This window comes from Pyrus communis, chromosome 15 (assembly GCF_963583255.1).
Source record: "Pyrus communis chromosome 15, drPyrComm1.1, whole genome shotgun sequence".
Taxonomy (NCBI): Eukaryota; Viridiplantae; Streptophyta; class Magnoliopsida; order Rosales; family Rosaceae; genus Pyrus; species Pyrus communis.
The window spans coordinates 12,765,664-12,786,964 of NC_084817.1; positions in this window are offsets into that span (position 1 = coordinate 12,765,664).

Below are 21,301 nucleotides of genomic sequence, written 5' to 3' on the forward strand. Positions count from 1 at the left end.
GCCAAATCCAAAGGGTGATTTTTTGGGTTCATGTTAGGCTTGTTAAAATGGTTTTAAAGTGCTTTTTGGAACCCCTAAGTACCCTAGGATATTAACCCTCTTTTGAGTTGTGAAAATTTGAGTTTTTGGTGAAAGAAAACATCCATGGAGCTATTATGAGTTTTCATGTATGTTCTTCATATTTCTTGAAGTTCTTATCAAGAACAAAAAGTTTTGAAGTTTTGATTCAAAAGTTTTATGTTTTACATAAAGTTTTGATTATTAGTTGATGGGTGATGATTATTGGTGAGAAATGATTAAATGGCTTTAATTATGTCAAAGATATATTTTTGAATAATAGTTGATGGATGATGATTGTTGGTAAGAAATGATTAAATGGTTTTAATTATATCAAAGATATATTTTCTTTTCAAACCATCCCCACCATCTTTAATCTCACCCACCAAAATCCACTTACAAAATTCTTTTTATCAAAAATCTCTATAACAACTATCCTTGGCCGGCCACCCCTCTAGTGGGGTGCTTTTGTGCAATTAAATAAAGTTTTGATACTTTTGTGTATTTGTATTTTGGCCCAAAAGTTTGTGTTTTTGCAAAATGGCCCAAATAAAATGAGAACAAAAATTGTTTTGTCTCTTTAATGAGAATTGGATTTTCATTATATTTAGTTCCATTTAAATCAATTCTATGGATCCAAAAACCAATTGTTTAAAGTTGCTTTCTTAGTTAATTTAGTTAATTAAGAAAAGGGTGATTATGAACCAAAGGCCTCGATAATTGAGCTATGTGATTGGCCGATTTACATTATGAATGCTTGGGTTTTAAGTAATGTAGATTTGAATGTAATTTGATTAATTCAAGTTGTTGTATTGGGCATAAGTCCTTCAATTTGTTGTAAAGGGCATAAGCCCATTATTTGTGTTGTAAAAGGGCATAAGCCCTTCTTATTATTTCATGTATTCCTCTTTGTTTATATGTATGCAAATTGGAATAGTTGGGTCCAACGCCCAATAGGAAATAACGGTTTAATTGGATTAAACGCGTAACTAAAATCAACAACTATCTACCTTAAACCCAAGGTCCAACACAAGGCTCGTGTTGGATCAAATCAAACGGTTCATAATCATCCTAAAACCTAAAACGACTATATAGTCCATATGAGGATGCAATGCGTTCGTTAGTAGTTCTATATAGTCTCGCTTGTTTCAACGAAACAGTGGGAGTATTATATGCTACTAATTCATATTAACTTGGACCAATAGTTGTGATAGGCCCATGTTCTTTTAATATGATTAAAATGTTTTTGATGTAGCCCAACACTACTCCCTCAAATAAAATGGATATTAAGTTGATAAGCGAGAGATGCTTTGAACATCTCTTCGTAGGCCTTCCACCGTGGTGGGCTCCAATCGTTTGTGACTTGTACACCGGCTTCACCCTATCATGGGGGAGTACAAAGTGCATGCTTACACTCAGGAGGAGTCCATAAACATATGATGAGGTAAGTGTAGGCAACGAGGATAGCCAACATCGTATCATCGTGAGGTTATTCTTGAACCCCTACACGAACTAAGCATGGTGGGAATAACTTAACTAAGTGCAATGGTGCCAACATCGTATCATCGTGAGGCAACATTCTCTAGAGGCCAAACAAGATGGGTAATTACAAACGTTGTAAATGAGTAAAGCGTTATTCTCTCATCATTATTTTTGCTAACCAACATCGTATCATCGTGAGGTGGGCTTGGTAATGGTGAGTCTCCCATACCCCGCTAAGAGTTCAACATAACTCTCGGATTCTATTGAGGGATATGGAATTTGCCAAAAATAGCGGGTGGTACTATTTGATTCAAGACCCAATCAAGTAGTTAATCAACAATCTAATACGATTTCTGTTATGTTATGTAGTTAACGACATGCCTAAAATACTACCCACCATTATACTTGACAAAATGGCCTAAGACTTTTTCCTTGCATATCTCTCGGATGATTTCACTAAGTTTATTGTAAACTATAAAGTGAATAGATTCGATCATACTTTTAACGAGATGATTGACATGTGCTGTAAATTTGAAAAATGTTTCAAAAAGGACAGTGGGAGTGAGAATGCAAAAACAAGGAAGAGGTTACATAAGAAGAAGGCAAAGAAATCCAAAGGAACATGCTTTCATTGTGGAAAGGATGAACGTTGGAAGAAGAAATACAGGGTGCGCATTGCGAGCCTTATGACACGAACTTTTGAAGAGACTATTTCGGTCATAGAAAGTGCTTTTACAGTGAGCTCCAATTCCTGGATATTTGATTCAGGCGCTAGTCAACATATCTGTAATACGATGCAGGGACTAGTAGGGAGCAAGACACTACGCAATGGGGAGATGGTTGTGCGAGTTGGGAACGGCGCTAAAATCTCTGCAAAAGCAATAGGCACCTACATGCTTAACCTACCCTCTGGGGAAGTCCTGGAACTTAAAAATTGTTTATATTTTCCTTCATGTATAAAGAATTTGATTTCTATCTCTAAGCTTTTACGAGATGGGCACTCAGTATTGTTTGACAAAATGAGTTGCACTTTATACTTGAACGGTCGTATTATCTCTCATGGTAATATGATAGAGGGACTTTTTCACCTAGAGACGAATAGTGGGATGCACTGTATTGAAAGCGGGAATACCTCAAAACCCAAAAGGGCTAGAGAAGAAGTTAACCAAGAAAGGATGTGGCATCTTAAACTTGGACATGTGAACCTTGAAAAGATTCGCAAGATGTCGAAAGACGGATATGTCCGCCCATTAGGTAATGACCAGATGGGTACTTGTGAATGCTGTTTGAAAGGGAAGATGACCAAATCTCCATTCACTGGGAAAGGAGAGCGTGCCACTGAAATTCTAGGGTTAATCCACACTGACGTATGTGGACCTATGTCTACTACGTCGATAGGAGGTTTCTCCTACTATATCACATTCACCGACGATCACTCTCGGTTTGGCTATGTGTATCTTATGAAGTACAAGTCAGAATCCTTTGAAAGGTTCAAAGAATTCAAGAATGAAGTTGAGAAACAAACTAGGAAATAGATAAAAATCCTACGATCAGATCGAGGGGGTGAATATCTGAGTAATGAATTCCTAGATTATCTCAAAGAGTGTGGAATAAAATCACAGTGGACTCCACCAGGAACTCCACAACTTAATGGAGTTTCTGAAAGGAGAAATCGAACCTTGATGAACATGGTTCGTTCTATGATGAGTTCCGCTGATCTGCCAGTAACATTCTGGGGATACGCTCTATATACAGCAGCTTACTTGCTTAATAGAGTACCTTCCAAATCAGTTTCACAAACGCCCTATGAGATATGGCATGGTAGAAAGCCAAGTCTTAATCACATTAAGATTTGGGGTTGTGAAGCATATGTCAAGAAGCTTGAAGCTACTAAGCTTGAAGCGAGATCAGAAAGGTGCTATTTTGTGGGATATCCTAGAGAAACTATGGGATATGAGTTCTACCATCCTGACGACCAGAAAGTCTTTGTCGCCAGAACTGCTAAGTTTCTAGAGGACGAATTTGTTCTCAAAGGAACTATAAGTAAAAAGAAGGAAATTAATGAGATTAATGATGAACCACAAACAAGCACTCGACAAGTTGACAACCCTGTTCCTGAACCCCTAGCTCCACGTAGATCTGAACGGGTTAATAAGCCACCTAAGAGGTATGGCTTAGACGAAGACTTTGGGGAATTGTACCTTCTAGGTGACAATGACACAAAGGAAGACCCTAGAGACTACATTGAGGCAATGTCCGACATTGACTCAAAGAGATGGCAAGAGGCCATGAAATCCGAGATGGATTCCATGTATCAAAATCAAGTCTGGACTCTTGTAGACCCTCCAGAAGGTATAGTACCTGTTGGAAACAAATGGATCTTCAAGAGGAAAATAGGCATTGATGGGAACGTGGAGACTTATAAGGCTAGACTAGTAGCCAAAGGTTACAGGCAACGAGAAGGGATTGACTATGAAGAAACTTTCTCTCCTGTAGCCATGATTAAGTCCATTCGGATTTTGCTTGCTATAGCTGCGTACCATGATTATGAAATCTGGCAAATGGACGTGAAGACAGCCTTTCTGAACGGCTACCTAGAGGAAGAGCTTTATATGGCTCAACCCGAAGGTTTCGTGTCCAAGTCTGAAAAGACTAAGGTATGCAAACTTCAGAGGTCCATTTATGGACTTAAGCAAGCCTCCAGGAGCTGGAACATTCGTTTTGATACTGAAATCAAATCGTTTGGTTTTACTCAAAACGAAGACGACAATTGTGTTTATCAAAAGGTCGTTGGGGAAGCAGTTGTATTCCTAGTGTTATATGTAGATGACATATTACTATTCGGGAATGACACTGCAGTACTTTCTTCTGTAAAAGTGTGGTTGTCCAAAACCTTCCACATGAAAGATTTAGGAGATGCATCTTATGTACTTGGGATAAAGCTCTATCGTGATAGATCCAGAAAATTAATTGGATTATCCCAATCTATGTACATTGATAAGGTGCTAAGTAGGTTCCAGATGGAGCAATCTAAGAAAGGTATTCTTCCTGTAGGACATGGAATTCATCTTTCTAAGTCCATGGGACCTAAGACTCCTGAAGAGATACGGCATATGAATATGATTCCTTATGCTTCCGCCATAGGAAGTCTTATGTATGCCATGATATGCACAAGGCCTGATATCGCATATGCTGTGAGCATTACTAGTCGATATCAATCTAACCCAGGATCAGAACACTGGGCAGCTGTCAAGACGGTCCTTAAGTACTTAAGAAGAACTAAGGACATGTTCCTCGTTTATGGAGGAGCGACAGAGTTGCGAGTGGAAGGCTATACAGATGCAGATTTCCAATCTGACGTCGATGATAGAAGTTCCAACTCCGGATATGTATTCACTCTGAATGGTGGGGCTGTCAGCTGGAAAAGCAAGAAACAAAGTGTAATTGCTGATTCCACGACAGAGGCTGAATATGTCGCTGCAGCTGAAGCCGGCAAAGAAGCGTTCTGGATGAAGAAGTTCATCAATGAACTTGGAGTGGTTCCAACCATTACATCACCAGTAACTTTGTACTGTGATAATAGTGGGGCGATAGCTCAAGCCAAGGAACCCAGGGCACATCAAAAGAACAAGCATTTTGATAGGCGCTTTAATATCATTAGAAGATATGCTGCCGAGGGGAAAGTTAACATCCTCAAAGTTGCTTCAGCCGATAACGTAGCAGATCCACTAACGAAGCCAATGTCTCAAATCCAACTTGACCGTCATATGGAAAAGATGGGTATTAGATACATGGGAAGATGGCTTTGAGTGCAAGTGGGAGATTGTTGGAAGTATGCCCACAAAGCCACTCATTTGATGTAATAGCTTTTTGGAATACTTATTGTGTTAAACTTTTATATGTTTAATAGAGGGCAAAGCTTATTGTTAATCACTATTTATAGTATCTTGTGTTTAAGCAATAAGGGAATCCAAGGAATGTAATTGATCTAAGAGACAAGTGATTTAAGTTAGTTAAATTAACGAGACCTTTCTCTTATGTTCATTCCTAAAACGTTCCTAGTCATAGGATTGCCAATTGGGCATTGACAATCCGCTAAGGTTAGTATGTGTTATGTCGACTCAAGCGTGAGTATGAACTAGTCTCAAGTCATTTGGTGTTGGACACTAAGGCAAACACATAGGTGCTCGAAAGAGTAATCGAGTACACTGAACAACGATCAAACGAGAGTTCGAACATACATGTCATGTGAGAACTCAATAGTTGCAATATGCAAAGTAGTCCTTTGACCTGAGGCATCATTGATGTCTAATGGTTAGGTCCTTGATCTTTGATTATGTCAACGGCATTCCATTGGAGTGTCCACGGCATTGTTGGGGTCAAGCTATCTAGTCATGTAGGCATATGAATGCACAACAAGGGATCTCTAACCTTCCATAGTGGAAGGAGAATACTCTAAGATATGATTCGAGAGTCTTTGGCCAAAGCATATGAATATGACTAAGGAAGGTTGTTCCAAATCTTATTCAATTGAATCATATAGAGAAATATCACATTGGATAGTAGACATGAAACAAACTATCACTTAAACAATGTAATTAAGAGTATTGTATTAGAGAAGGACCGTATTGCATTGTAGTTGTAACTGGATAGGTTCTCCAACCACTTCTACTTAGCTTGGGTAACCATGACATGCTGCTAGGCGTCACCCATGGTTTGTGGAAGCCCTAAAGATTAGCAAACACTAATTTTAAGGGAGAATTGAAATGTGGTTTCAATTCACAATCGATCGTTAAGAGTAACATCGCCCACTACCTCGCTAATTGGAACCTAATGGATCGTACACCGAGTAAGGATATAAGTGAAGAAATTATATGAAATGGATAAGCAATTAAATGGTTTAATTGAAGAATGGTCAAGATTAATTAAATAGTTAATTAATTATACGAAACGTTCGTATTGGGCGTTTAAGTTAGTTTTGGGCTTCGGGGCACAAAAACGTTTTGGTCCACAAGGCCCATTATGTTTAAGTTGTATGACAACTAAAACAAAATGGGAAATTAAGCCCAATAACAACATATGGCCATAAGGGTGAGGGGTAGCAAACTTGTATTAATTACAAGTTTGCCACTCACATGAAATGAAGTGTAAAATCAACATTATAGCTTGGTTTCACATTAAGGGGTTTTCTAATTGAATTTGGGTGAAACCTATTCTCTCATTTTCTACATAGAGGCTGGCCACCTTAGGGGAAGAACATCTAGCAATCTTTCTTCCCTAAGTCATCCATTTCATCTTCACACAACATCTTTGGTGTGGAGACTTAGAGACACCAAACTTTTGGTGTTTTGGAGAACAAATCCTCAAATCCTCAAAGAAGAAAAAGGAGCACTAAAAGGGAGGAAATCACAAGGAAGATCCAAGGAGCAAGGAGGTGACTTGAAGGCCCTCCACTTGGGTGAATCCCTTGTGCAATCAAGGATGAGCTTCAAGGGTAAAGAATCTCTAAATTCTTATTCTCTTTAATATTGTTAAAGAGTCTTATGGTTCACTATATACTAGGCTTTGAAAATCATGGGTTTTATGAATTGTTTTTGAATGCATGCCTACTTTAAAGTGTTATTAGTATGCCTATGTATTCAAATGTTCATGCATGTTCTTAGCTAGGACAAAATTTTTCCTTCACTTTACTCCCCTATCTATAACGCAAAATGAAACTGAAAAAAAAAAAAAAAAAAAAAAAAAAAAAAAAAAAAAACGAGATGATTATCAAACAGACTCTACGAAATAATCATCAAACAAACTCTAGGCCTCGTTTAGAATTTAATTAATTGAAATACCAACTATTTTCAAGGTATATTGAAGCTAGAGATGAATAATTTTCAATTGTAGACAATTAGATATATGAAGGAAATCGACCCTTCTAATTCTACCATAATAGTTATGACCAGAATGGTTAAGTAATTTTAATGATTAATCATCTTTTACTACCTTCAAGTTTGGGACGACTTTTAAAATGCAATGAAGTTTCAATTTTCTCATTTTACACCATAAAGTATTTTTTTCGTCAACACACCATAAAGTATTGAGATTGTATCAATTTATGTCTTTGATCAAATTGGTTCTTTTGTTCTTCATTAAATTGATGACACGGTGAGCATGAGATCCCTATCTAGGGTAACGTATAAGCCACATTTACACTGTGACAACCCGTTCCAAATTTTACGTTTTTATTTTATTTTAAAAGCGTGAATTTACGAAATTGCCCTAGAGGCAAGGACTTTGACTTCCATTGACCATCGACTTGAGAGATGTGGGACTTATTCTTTTAGCATATCCTCGCAGTACTTGTTGGCACGAACATATAGGCGAAAGCCGTTTGCGAATCCGGATTATAACGGTATAGTTACGGACGTTCAAAATTGGTTATTCAAGGTTTAGTGTTAATTCAATTAAATCCCCACTTTGCGGAGTGAAGCCAAAAATCAGAAATGAAAAGAAAAAAAAAAAAAAAAAAAAAAAAAAAAAAAGAAGAAGAAAAGAAAGAAAAAAAAAGGGGGGAAAAGCTCCCGTGGGTTTCGTCCGTACACCTCTCCGACTACCCATCTTTCAAGGCCGATTCCGGCCAACTCCGGTGGAGTTTTTCGATGCCACCACCACCATCTTGAAGCTCTCATTCCCCTCTACAAAACCCACCCAACAACCACCTTGATTAACCATGGGATGTGGCGGTTTGAGGCCACGAAAGTTGACAAAAATCAATAGTGCTCCGGCCACCCTTTTCGATTTTCCGGAAAATCGGCAAAGCGATGGCTGATGCCACCACTTGGGCTTTGTAGCCCATCATCCCAGGAGCAAAACCCAACCAACCTTGACCCCGTTGGACCACCGTAGACGACGAATCGACGTCGGCAAGTTTTAGGCACCCGTCGGCTTTGTGGGAAAAATTGACCATCTTCCGTCCACTTTTGGACCTCATGGCAGGTATGAAAGTTGCTCCACTCACTGAGATCTTAATTTCTGTGAAGTTTGAGAATTTTTGGAAATAGTTAGATTTTCCGGCGAGTCGGGGCGGCCGACCGCCACCTGCGGCGGCGCGTGCGGCGGCGCATGGCCAGTGGGCCGTCAATGCTATTTTTAGGCTATGTCGAATGTCTTGAATTCAGTTTTGTTATTTGAATGACATAGGTTGATCGTTGAAACCTAAATTCGTTACGATACGTTGCTTGATGAAAATGTGAATCGACGATCCGACCATTGGATCGTCACCAAACTTGGATACATTATAATATGTAATATTTAAAGATTATAGGAATTTATGGATCGGGAATCCGATGTATGGATCTTCCCGAATTGAATTTGTAAGTTAGTAAAACAAATGTTCACGTCCACTTGGTTTTGGGTAAATGGCGGAGATCCAACCGTTGGATCGTAATGAAATTTTAATATGTTATTCTAGAAACATATTGTGGATCGTTGGGAGTTGCAGATTGGAAATCTGATATGCAGATCTTCCAAATCGAGCTATACAGGGTTATAGACCCTACCGTCGATCTTTGATCGACAGTTGACTTTTGGTCAATGGGTCTCAAATTATTCACATTTTTCTACACTCTATCACATTTTATGGCTTCGTCACCTTCCAAGTGTCGGCCAGCACAGCTCGATTCAGGGTCCAAGTGGACTTTCTGGGTCGGGGTGTGTCATACACCATATTGATAAAAAATTAAAAAAAAAGAAAAAAAAAGAAAAAAAACTCATCAACTTAAAGAAAGATTAGATGTTCAACGAGACAAAAGATATAAATTGATACAATTTCAAAACCTCATGGTGCATTGTGAGAAAATTAAGATCTCATCGATCATTGTGAGACTCACCTCAAACATGGAGGATGTAAAATGTAATTGACCTAATACTTATTTTCATTTACTTCTTCAACACATTTTAATTATCGTGAGTTTCAATTGAAGTCCAAATTTAAATACTAAACGAAACCTGAAAGAGTTTATAATAACACCAACAAAAATGAGAAAAACTAATTGTAGAGGCTTTGACATTGTTAACAAATAAACCCTAGGACAGTTTACGTAACCCTATAATACGGTTATGTAAGGTAGTTATAACTAATCGTTGATAAATTAATCAAAGGGCTTGAATTGCTCAGTTGGTCATGGCTGACACACAACCAGGCTCTTGAAGCCTTCCATTTGTGACATTTTCAATTCTTAATTATAATTGACATAGTTTTATAATATTATCCACAAGAATATGCCCTATTGTTAATCAACCCAGCTGCTTAGTCTGCTCTCCCAATGAAATATTATATCTTTAAGCTTAAAATATCTGGAAACTGAGTGACTGCCGACCACGCCAATGACTTTCTAACCCAATTAATTATACAATTAAATAATAATTTTCTTAATTAATTAGCAAAGTATTAATCTCTGCGATGACTGATGAGACGCAGAGGTTGATTTAAAAGGAAGGGAACGACAAAGAGCATCATTAGGCAAATCTATGTATAGGGTTCAGGCACCCTAGACTCATTTTTTCCATCTTTGCCACCCCCAATGGCTCCCTTGTGAGAGACACCATTACGCAGCACCATGTGAGAGTAGACACAGATGAGAGAATACTACTGAGACGTCCTGGAAAGAAAGGCAAGTCACAGTGAATTTGATTAGTTATTTAAAACACTGTGCATGAATATTAACTACGCAGACTCGATTCTCTCGAGGCACTTCTAAGCTACTCTCTGTTAGAAAATGTTTTGGGGGAATGTATTGAGTCAGTCACTTGGATCATGGAAGACCCGTCACATTTTAAGAAATGAAACTTCATTAAAAAGGATCAAGAATTTACATAGGCTATGGATGTTAGGTGCGAACCACACAGCATACAAAAACCACATGGAAGATTATTTGAGCATCCATAAGAGCAAAAGAAATAGCACAACTCCATAATTACAAACTCATTATAAATACAATACAATTTCTCACCCACAGAGGATTTACATTCAACCAACATGAAGGATAACACTCACAAGAACTAAATCTTGCATGCCGAAAAACTAACATCAACAAAGAACAACAGTGATGAGTCACCTCCAATAAATGCCAAGTTTCCTCCTCATAGTCCTTTGCCAAACACATAAACCACAATTTTATATCTAAATTATAGTCACTGCTCTAATCCAAGGTTGAACAATAAGCTATAATCGCTACACAACAAGCTCTCATCAACAGAGCGAGTTACCATAACCACATAGTGAAAGAGTGACCACAAACATGAGTTGTAGATTGTTAGACGATGTGAGGAACATGGAGGTGAATAGACCAAAAGAGATTGCAACTCACCCTAAAACCAAGGGCACGTAAGGGTCGACAGTGGTAAATTTTTTCATGGGTTAAACGATATCACCAACTCATTTGAAAGTTACTTTCAAAGAAAAAGTCATAAGATGCATACATTAACGACTAACAATCTTTCATGTATTCATGAATGAATGTCTATGCCAATTTACGTGATAGCCTTCTATTTAGTAATAATTTATTGAACCATGGATATGCTGATTTTTGCAATTATAAGTGGTCTAAATTCACAATTTAACAATATAAATTCACAGTTTTACATCAATCTTCGGAGAAATTGTTGGAACTAGAGCTAGGTCTAGGGTTAGAACTATTGTTGTATATTGCTTCACTAACCGTTGACATAGGCTGATCCTCCAAACCGTTATTATAGTACCGTTTCAATGATTAAGTGTGCTAAAATTCAGGAGATCATCGAGTTAGGACCACCTGCGTGGCTAGGCTTTAATTAGTAGCTCGGGAAATTCTGTTTCAGCTGATCTTGGGTTTCACCCTTTTGCTGGAGTGAAGTTTAAGCCTCAAATTAAGTAGAGTCAGAAAAGTTGAATTAAAATGCACCAATTTCAATCGGTTTACCTTTCGGCATTCAAACTAGTTGCATTAGCATGTGTTTGTTGGTGATGCCGCATTGTCTAAAAGTTAAGTATAGTTTAATTTTTTTTCTTGGTTAAAAAATAGGTGGAGGAGCAATCTTATTCAGACTATCTCAAAAAACAAATAAAGTTTAGTTTTTTTAATTTTTACTTTCACCTTCCTACTAGTTGACAATGCTTCGACTAATTTCTTGGCCGAGACTGTTGAAATATCCCACATCGATTGTATCTTTAAGAAAAAAAGAGTTTAAATATCATAACCTCACTTTAATTAATACCGAAGCCCTTTGTGATAAAACCTCACACCTGATAGATTGTGCAGATAGTAATTACCAAGTTGGAAACCATATCGATGTTGTTGGTAGTGGGTCTTCAACCCGTTTCTCTGATAATTCTACATTATTCTTATCTTCAAGGTGAAGTTGTATGGTTATGGTTGTTTGGGGTGGATCGTCATCCATTTTGCCTGTTCGAGGTAAGTTGTATGCTTATGGTGGTTCACCTTTAGTTTGAGCAGCGCCTCATGGTAGCAAGTGATTTTCTTGGCTTAGGACAAGGTTTGTTGTTTTGTCTTGTAACAAGTCTAGAAGCTCATATTAAGTTGTCTGTGTTAAGTAACTAGTCTCGTTTTAGGAGAGGTTGAGTTCTCAAATATGCTCTCATTATATATATATATATATATATATATATATATATATATATATATCATATCCCGGCCATGGCCCCCACCACATCCCGGGCTCATCTCCACCGTAGCACGATATTGTCCGCTTTGGGCTCCAACCATGCCCTCATGGTTTTGTTTGTAGGAACTTGCACGAGAACTTCCCAGTGGGTCACCCATCCTGGGAATGCTCTCGCACAACCTCGCTTAATTTCGAAGTTCCAATGGAACCCGAAGCCAGTGAGTTCCCAAAATGCCTCGTGCTATATGGAGGTAGGCATGTACATATAAGGCATAGAGGATCCTCTCCTCGTCAGCACACTTCCGGTCAGGGATTGGCTCTGATACCAAACTGACACACCCTGACCTCAATCGAGGCATGCTGGCCATCACGTGAGGGTGACGTAACCATTTTCGCATAGCGCATGTGGTTACGTCACCCTCACATGATGACCAACATGCCTTGATTGAGGTCGGAGTCTGTCATATATGTGTTAAATAATCACTAAAATTTACGTTGGTTGTGCGTTATTCTCTCTAAATAATATCAGCTCTTATGTTAAGATTGGTCACTAAAAATTGTTTATCCATATTTAGTCTTGTATCTTTAAGATTGGTCACCAAAAATTGTTTATCCATATTTAGTCTTGTAATCTTCTAGTCTTTTCAAATTTATTATATCTTTTATTTTATTTTATTTTTAAAAAAGAAACTGATGTTAGCACTCCAAATATTTCATTCTACACTCTTCACAAGTTTAATTTTCATATTAATTATGAAAAATTTGAAATATAAAATGAGATTTTTGAACTATCTATAACAATTCCTTTAAAAAAAGTTATTATGAAGTTAGAAAACATCCTAAAATCAAACTAAAGTCAGCCTGGCCATTATAATCGTGCCTCACCCGCCTAGTTCTTTTCGATTTTATTTGTCTTGAGGGTCAGATTTGCCAACTCAAGTAAATATTGCATAATGAAAAGTTTACTCTTGAGAATATTAATTTCACATCAAAGAAAAAAAATGATCTTTACTTGTAAATAATTGGATTACTCTCTAGTATATATAGCTAACTGGTTTTATGGCAAAACCCTAATTTCTTTATCCTGCATGTATTTATAAATAATTAGATTATTCTCTAGTATATATAGTCAATTGGTTTTATAGTAGAATCTTGATTTCTTTATGGCATTATAGCCGGTTGTGTCATGTGTGAAACTCAACAACCAGGCTTGAAAATCGCCACACATAAGAAAACATGTTGATAGTATTAATCACATCAAGAAAATAAAAAACATTAGATTTACTTATAAATATGTATTACCCTCCATATTATTAATTAATTTTCCAATAACCTTTTTACACAACTCTTAATTAATTAAAGGTTCAAGTTGAGTTGTCCTTTGACCTTCGTGCCCATGTTCTGTTCAAAAAATTTCACAATATTTTAACTTTAGCAAACTCGCTTGGCTCTTGACCCTTAATTACGACACCCTTATTACAACCACTACTTTAGTTTGAACTAGACAACTCCTATACCAAATTAGGTTTTGGTTGTTTATTGTGTGGTTTAACCGAATTCTTTCTCCCCTTAATGTAAAAATATCGATGTATTAAAATAAAAAACTCCCTCTATATGCAATTAGGGTTACAACGAGATGGGTTAGAGGAGGTAGGATTTGAATTCACTGGAGTCATGATAATTGAAGAAGTAAATGTGGTAACATTTTGTGACTTAGATATATACTTCATGATTGTTTCTTACAATTTGAACTCGGTATTGTACGAGATCATTATCAATAGTGTCATCATTATGCATTACGACCTAAACAAACAAGTTATAACCATACAGTACCTTAACTGTATAATGTTAGATTTTTCCACTTAAGCAGCCACAACCTTTCATTTGAATGCCAAAAGCAAATACACCAACTTTTGTGAAAGATTATTGATCAATCTTTTCAATTGATTGAACTCACTAGGAAATTCTGTAGTGTTTTCATAAATAATGAAAACCAAAAGCATGCTGTAAACATGAAAATCTTGTAACGAATGAAACGAGAACACATGTACAAAGTAGATTTGTATTGATTTGCATTTGTAGGTTACAATCTCTGTTTACAATTTTTCCTCTGATTCAGTCTTCAAATTTGATGTAGATGCATAGGTTGTTGATCCAAAGGTCGAGATGACTTGATCTCGGACAAAAGATTGAAAGATTGCTTCAAGTTTTGAGCTTGAAAACAAAGCGTGGATGATCTTCAGCTCAAGGGTGCGACAAAGGTAGTGTTTGATGCAGAATTTCGTTGCTTCAAGGGTCTTGGTGAGTTGATCTTGAAACGAACGTTGCCACAAGTTTATAAGCTTACAAAAAAGTCTTGAAGGAATCGGCACAAGGGCTTGTTGATTCTTCAAGGGAGTGTTTCGGCTTTGGTCGAGAGAAAGCTTCGGCTTTGGCTGAATGTTCTTCGAAGAGAGCTTTGGCAGCATATTAGTCTTCAAAGGTTTGGCAAAGGCTCTTCTGTGTAGAGATTTTTCCGACCTTCATGCTTGTGGGAGGACCTTGTATTTATAGGCTTCTCAAAGCTTGCCTTTAGGTGGATTTGGCTTTGATTTATGTCCTAATTTGTCCATGGGAGAATTTCAGCCACTTTACTCCCTTGGCCGAAATTATGAGGCCTTGTTGCCTATTTTGTGAGCAATCTTCAATTCTTGCTTGTTTTATGAAGATGCCTTAACTTTTTTTTGTTTTTTTTTCCAGTTTTGAGAGTATTTTGAGCCCTTGCCAAATTTAAGAGGGATTCTCCCTTGTTTGCCGAGTTTTTGGGAAGTTTTAAGCTTCCTTTGCTTGATTTGTGCCACATGTCATTGATGACTTGTCCATTTGTGATGAGTCATATGCCACATGAAGTTTTACGATGCATAATTTGTATGCAACGAAATTTACATGTCTACACATGCAGACATAAACTTAAATTGAACCTAAAACTTAAACCGAACGTAATTATTTTTTTCTCTTGGTGAACAACTGAACTTAATTATTGGAAGTTCTTATTGGGGTATATATTGGGACCAACGGCAAAAACTCTGTGAGTTGTTGGGTCAGGTAACGGAACGTAAATTATCCACCTCCGAAATATGTAAATAAAAACCTACATTTACATTTTTTGGTCATGCGTCCCACTAATTAAAGAGTGAAAATTATATGAAATCTCAAATTTACAATTCTTCCATTAAGGTAGAACTTTTACTTACATATGCCGAAAATGTATAGGGATACAAATATAATTTTTACATCTCAAATTTGCATTTTTTATTGGACATGCCCTAATCATTTTTAGTAGGTACAGAGAGACCATATGGTCCATACACGTACATATACGCATTGCTGTTCACACCTATATTCTACATTTTTTAGGGTTTTTCCCCGTTAGGAGAGAGGAGAGAAGAGATCAATACTCTGATTGGCAGTGGCTCCAGTAATTATTGATATATCAAATTATATCAAACCTAATGATAATTATGTTGACCTTGCCTCAGCGTACGTACCATGGACAAGGAAAATGGTACTAATGATAATCCACCTATATACCACATGATATGGTCACTCCACAACATGACATGCCAGCATGCCATATACAGGAAACGATTTGGTAGTCTAAGCTAGCTAGTAGCATGCCACATAACGTTATCCAGGTCCTGTTTATGGACGTAATGATTAAGCCAGCTAGAGCGTAAGACCTTGTAGTCGAGCTTTCAAACCGAAGAATTTATATGGCAATACACAATCCCGATAGAATTTCGTATCAATGAAATAAAAATATGTAAATTTTTGTCTAATAGGAGTACATAATAGTATAATCGTATCATGTAAGTTGTTCTCCTCAAACCATACATGACACACCCCGACCGAGATCGGAGCGTGCTGGCCGTCACTCAAAGGTGACGTAGCCATGTGCACGTGCGGAAGCTAGTAAGTAGTAATATAAAGGTACGAATAATTAAAAACTAGCATACAAGTACTAGAATAAGTGCTAGTTAGTGCTATACAAGTTCAGAGCAGGTCTAAAGCAGTCCAAATAAAACGACAACAGTAGTACGCCCGAAGGCGACCCTACAATGTGGAGTGTCTGTCAGAACGCCGAAAAGCTCTCAAGGGAAACCACCGCAACGGCTAAGCAACTAGAACCTGGAGGGGCGCAAAACAAAAGCGTGAGTGGGCAAAAACAAAGCTCTTTGAAAACCATTTCATAAAATACATTCTAACCCCTCACCATAAAACCTGTATACTTCCCAGGAAATAAACATATGTACGTAAGTATAGATATGCCCAACGTGCTCAAGGGTATGCCAATCATGCTCAAGATATGCCATGTCAAAACCTCGCAATGAAATGTATGTGCTCAGGTATGAATCATATCAATAACATAACATCTGGCAGCCGGAGTCACCTAACGTGACCTGTACGGCTGCATATAGAGCTCAATCTCAAACTCAACAACTGAACCTGCCCACGAGTCGGAACCACTCTATGTGGTCTGTACGACAGGCCTGGGTGTAATACATATATACGCTCTAGTGCTACGATCACGTGAAGGCTGTGCGAATAATCGCGGGTCACCTACGAGTCGGAACCACCTAATGTGGTCTGTACGACAGGCCTATGCACCTAGCTTGGATCCAAGCTGAGCGTATGGTGCGGGAGGTGAACAACACGTGAAGGACTGTGCCCTACTCTGGGCGGGAGCACTAACACCGGGGGTGCAGGTTATGAGCTCTCTAAGCATCTCTAAACACTATGTAATGCAATCGTTAATTAACGCTTACCTGGCACTTACCTATGCCTCCACAGCACCCACATATAAATATATATGGCATATGCATATGTATATGTATGCTACAAATAATGCATACAAAGATGCATAAACGATAAATAATAAAGTGCATGGCATAAGGCAAATAACCCTTTTTAATTCAATTTCTGGGAATACAAATGTATATAGGTATATACGGAAAACAAAAGCCCACTCACTGGTATGTAGAAGGGTCGTAGCCCCCCTGTCTCGCGTGTGCACGCTCGTCCTCTGGGTACGTGTCACCTAGATGCGAAACAACTATAAAAACGTTAACTTTAAAGCACATAACCCGTTTCTCGTAATAACTTCTCAAACATTGCTCAAAAAGGACAAATGAATATACCCACGTGCTCTACACAACCTCAGGATCACAACCATATTTTTAGAAAAAATTTTGGACCCCGCACGCGCCCCCACGCGCCAGCACAGGCACGGACCTACGCGCCCCCCACGCGCGGCCACGTGCCAGGCACACTGACGGTGTCAACAGACGCCGTCAGGAATATTCCGTCAAACTGACGGAATATTCCGTTAAATCTAACCGGATCCGTTAACGGCGTTAGGAATATTCCGTCAGAATTGACGGAATATTCCGTCGCCTTCTTCCTTCGATCGCCGGCAACGTCGCCGGCGCCGGAAACTGGGAAAACCTGCAACTCAGGTTTTCTCACTCATTTTTCAACCGTTTTTCGTGATTTTTGGACCAAATGAAAGCCCTAGACTAGAAGAACAAGTCCCAACAAGTTTTAAGGGCTAAAACTAAGAGATTATACCTGTGCAAATTCTCCAAAACCGGCCAACTTCGAGCAGGACGATCCCGACGTCCAAATTCGTCCAACGAAGTACTCCGAGGCTCCTGGGAACCTCACAAACACAACTACGAGCTCAGAAAACCCAAAAACTTAATGTATAACTTTTGCATGAACAGTACTCAAAACGGACATCGTCGAATCGACGTGAAAACGATGTGTTTCTCACCTGAAAATGCTACGGTTGTGTTCCCCTCGACCTCACGAGCTCAAATGTGTCCTTGGTTTCCTCGATCCACCACAGTTTGAGGGGTATGTGTGTTGGTCCGTACGTTTTTGGAAGAAGAAGAAGAAGAAAGGGAGAGAGAGAGAGACACGGGACAGAGACAGAGAGAGGGTGAAGAGAGACAGTGTATGTGCAGGTGTGTGTGTGTGGCCCAAAGCTTGCCAACACCACACAAAGTAACCAAAAACAATAATACGAAAACCAACTAGGGGTAAAAAGGTCATTTCCTAAGCACATTTCCGATATTTTCGGGACGGGATGTCACAACCTTCCCACCTTAAAAGAATTTCGTCCCGAAATTCAAAACAACAACGCAGCAACCCCCTAGTAGTCAAAGAACAATCGAGGGTACAAATCCCTCATCCGATTCTCTGTCTCCCACGTAGCTTCTTCGACTGAATGGTTTCTCCACAGAACCTTCACTAAATTCACTGTCTTGTTCCTCAGAACCTTCTCCTTCCAATCAATGATCGTCACCGGTTCCTCATCGTACGTCAAATCTGGGTTAATCTCAAGCGGTTGAGGAGGTATCACGTGAGATGGATCAGCAACATAGTGTCGGAGCATAGACACGTGAAAAACATTATGCACTCTAGCCAACTCCGGAGGCAACTCCAACCTGTAAGCTACCTCACCAACTCGTTCTGTGACCACGTATGGTCCGATGTACCTGGGACTCAACTTCCCTTTCTTTCCGAACCGCACAACACCTCTCCACGGTGAAAGCTTCAGAAATACCCAATCTCCGACCTCATATGTTCTGTCCGTAGCATGCTGATCCGCTAGACTCTTCTGCCTGTGCTGAGCTGCTTTCAGGTTAGACTTAATCACCTGAACATTCTGAGTAGTCTCCTCGACAATCTCTGGACCCACTAAAACTCTTTCGCCAACCTCTGACCAACACAACGGTGTGCGACAAGCTCTGCCATACAAGGCCTCAAATGGCGCCATGCCAATGCTCGAATGAAAACTGTTGTTGTAAGCAAATTCCATCAAATCCAACCTTTGGTGCCAAGCGTCACCAAACTGCAACACCGAAGCTCGCAGCATATCCTCCAAGGTCTGAATAGTTCTCTCTGACTGTCCGTCTGTCTGTGGATGATATGCCGTACTGTAAAGTAATCTCGTGCCCAAAGCTTCCTGAAAAGCTACCCAAAACTTCGATGTAAATCGCGGATCTCGATCCGAAATAATACTCACAGGGACACCGTGGTACTTCACAACCTTCGAGATAAACAACTCCGCTAAACGGCTCAAAGAATACTTCTCTCTCACTGGAATAAAATGAGCCGACTTAGTGAGTCGATCAACGATCACCCAAATGCCGTCAAAGCCATTATGTGTACGCGGAAGCTTGTACACAAAATCCATGGTGATATTTTCCCATTTCCACTCCGGAACGGGAAGTGGCTGCAACAACCCAAACGGCTTCTTCCTTTCTGCTTTAACTTGCTGACAAACAGCACATCGGCTCACATACTCGGCTATCTCCCTCTTCATACCCGGCCAATAATAAAACGGTCGAATGGTATGATACATTTTTGTAGCTCCTGGATGCATGGCATAAGCCGAGATATGTGCTTCATCGAGAATTTCTTTCTTCAACTCCACACTCTTAGGCACGAACATCCTACCTTCTAGCATCAACATGCCATCCGAATCACGAACTCTGAGGTCTCGCCTCTTTCCATGATCTCGAGCTTGAATAAGTTCTTGAGTCTCCAGATCAGCTACTTGGGCTTCAAGCACCCGATCAACAAGTATCGGTCTAACTTGGAAATTAGCAAGTAATGCCACATCTCGATCTTCGGCTTCTAGCCTTACTCCCGTAGTACGCAAGTCCACCAAAAGAGGAGCACGACTAGTGTACAACGCATTAATACGGCCCTGTGACTTCCTGCTAAGTGCATCAGCCACTACGTTCGCACGACCAGGATGATAATCAATCGTGCAATCGTAATCGCTGAGCAACTCCAACCACCTCCGCTGACGAAGATTAAGTTCCTTCTGAGTAAAGAGATACTGGAGACTCTTGTGATTTGTAAAGATCCTGCACTTTTCTCCATAAAGATAGTGCCTCCACAACTTCAACGCAAAAATGATAGCAGCCAACTCTAAATCATGTGTAGGGTAATTTAACTCATGAGGTTTCAACTGCCGCGAAGCATAAGCAATCACCCTACCATGCTGCATCAATACACATCCCAAACCATTCAAGGAAGCATCACTGTAAACCTCGAAATTACCACTATCGTCTGGGAGTGCCAAAACAGGTGCATGAGTGAGACAATGCTTCAACCGTTGGAAACTCTGCTCACACCTATCATCCCACTCAAATTTAACACTCTTCCTCGTTAACCTCGTCAGTGGTAAGGCGATCACCGAAAAATCCTTAACGAATCTCCGATAATACCCTGCCAATCCAAGGAAACTTCTCACCTCGGTGACGGTTCGCGGTTGCTCCCAACTCTCTACCGCTGCAACCTTCTGAGGGTCAACCAAAATACCCTGAGCAGAAATGACGTGTCCCAAGAACGCAACTTGGTCTAACCAGAACTGGCACTTGCTAAACTTAGCATATAACTGGTGTTCCCTCAACCTTTTCAACACCAAAGTAAGATGTCGAACATGCTCCGCTTTCGACTTAGAATACACCAGAATATCGTCAATGAAGACAATGACAAATCTATCCAAGTAAGGCTGGAATACTCGGTTCATCAAATCCATAAAGGCGGCTGGTGCATTCGTCAACCCAAATGGCATAACCAGAAACTCGTAATGACCATAACGAGTCCTGAACGCCGTCTTAGGGACATCATCCCTACTGATCTTCAGCTGATAGTAACCAGACCTCAAGTCTATCTTAGAGAACACACAAGCACCTCTCAGCTGATCGAACAAATCATCGATACGAGGCAATGGATAACGGTTTTTAATCGTCACCCGATTGAGTTGCCTGTAGTCGATGCACAGCCTCAAAGTTCCATCCTTCTTCCTCACAAACAACACTGGAGCGCCCCAAGGCGAAGTACTAGGCTGGATAAATCCCTTATCCACTAACTCTTGCAGCTGAACTTTCAATTCCCTCAACTCCGCGGGAGCCATACGATAAGGAGTTAAAGAAATAGGATTTGTACCTGGAATCAACTCAATGGTGAACTCTACGTCTCGATCTGGGGGTAACCCAGGTAATTCCTCGGGAAATACATCTGGGAAGTGTCTGACCACTCTCACATCCTCAAC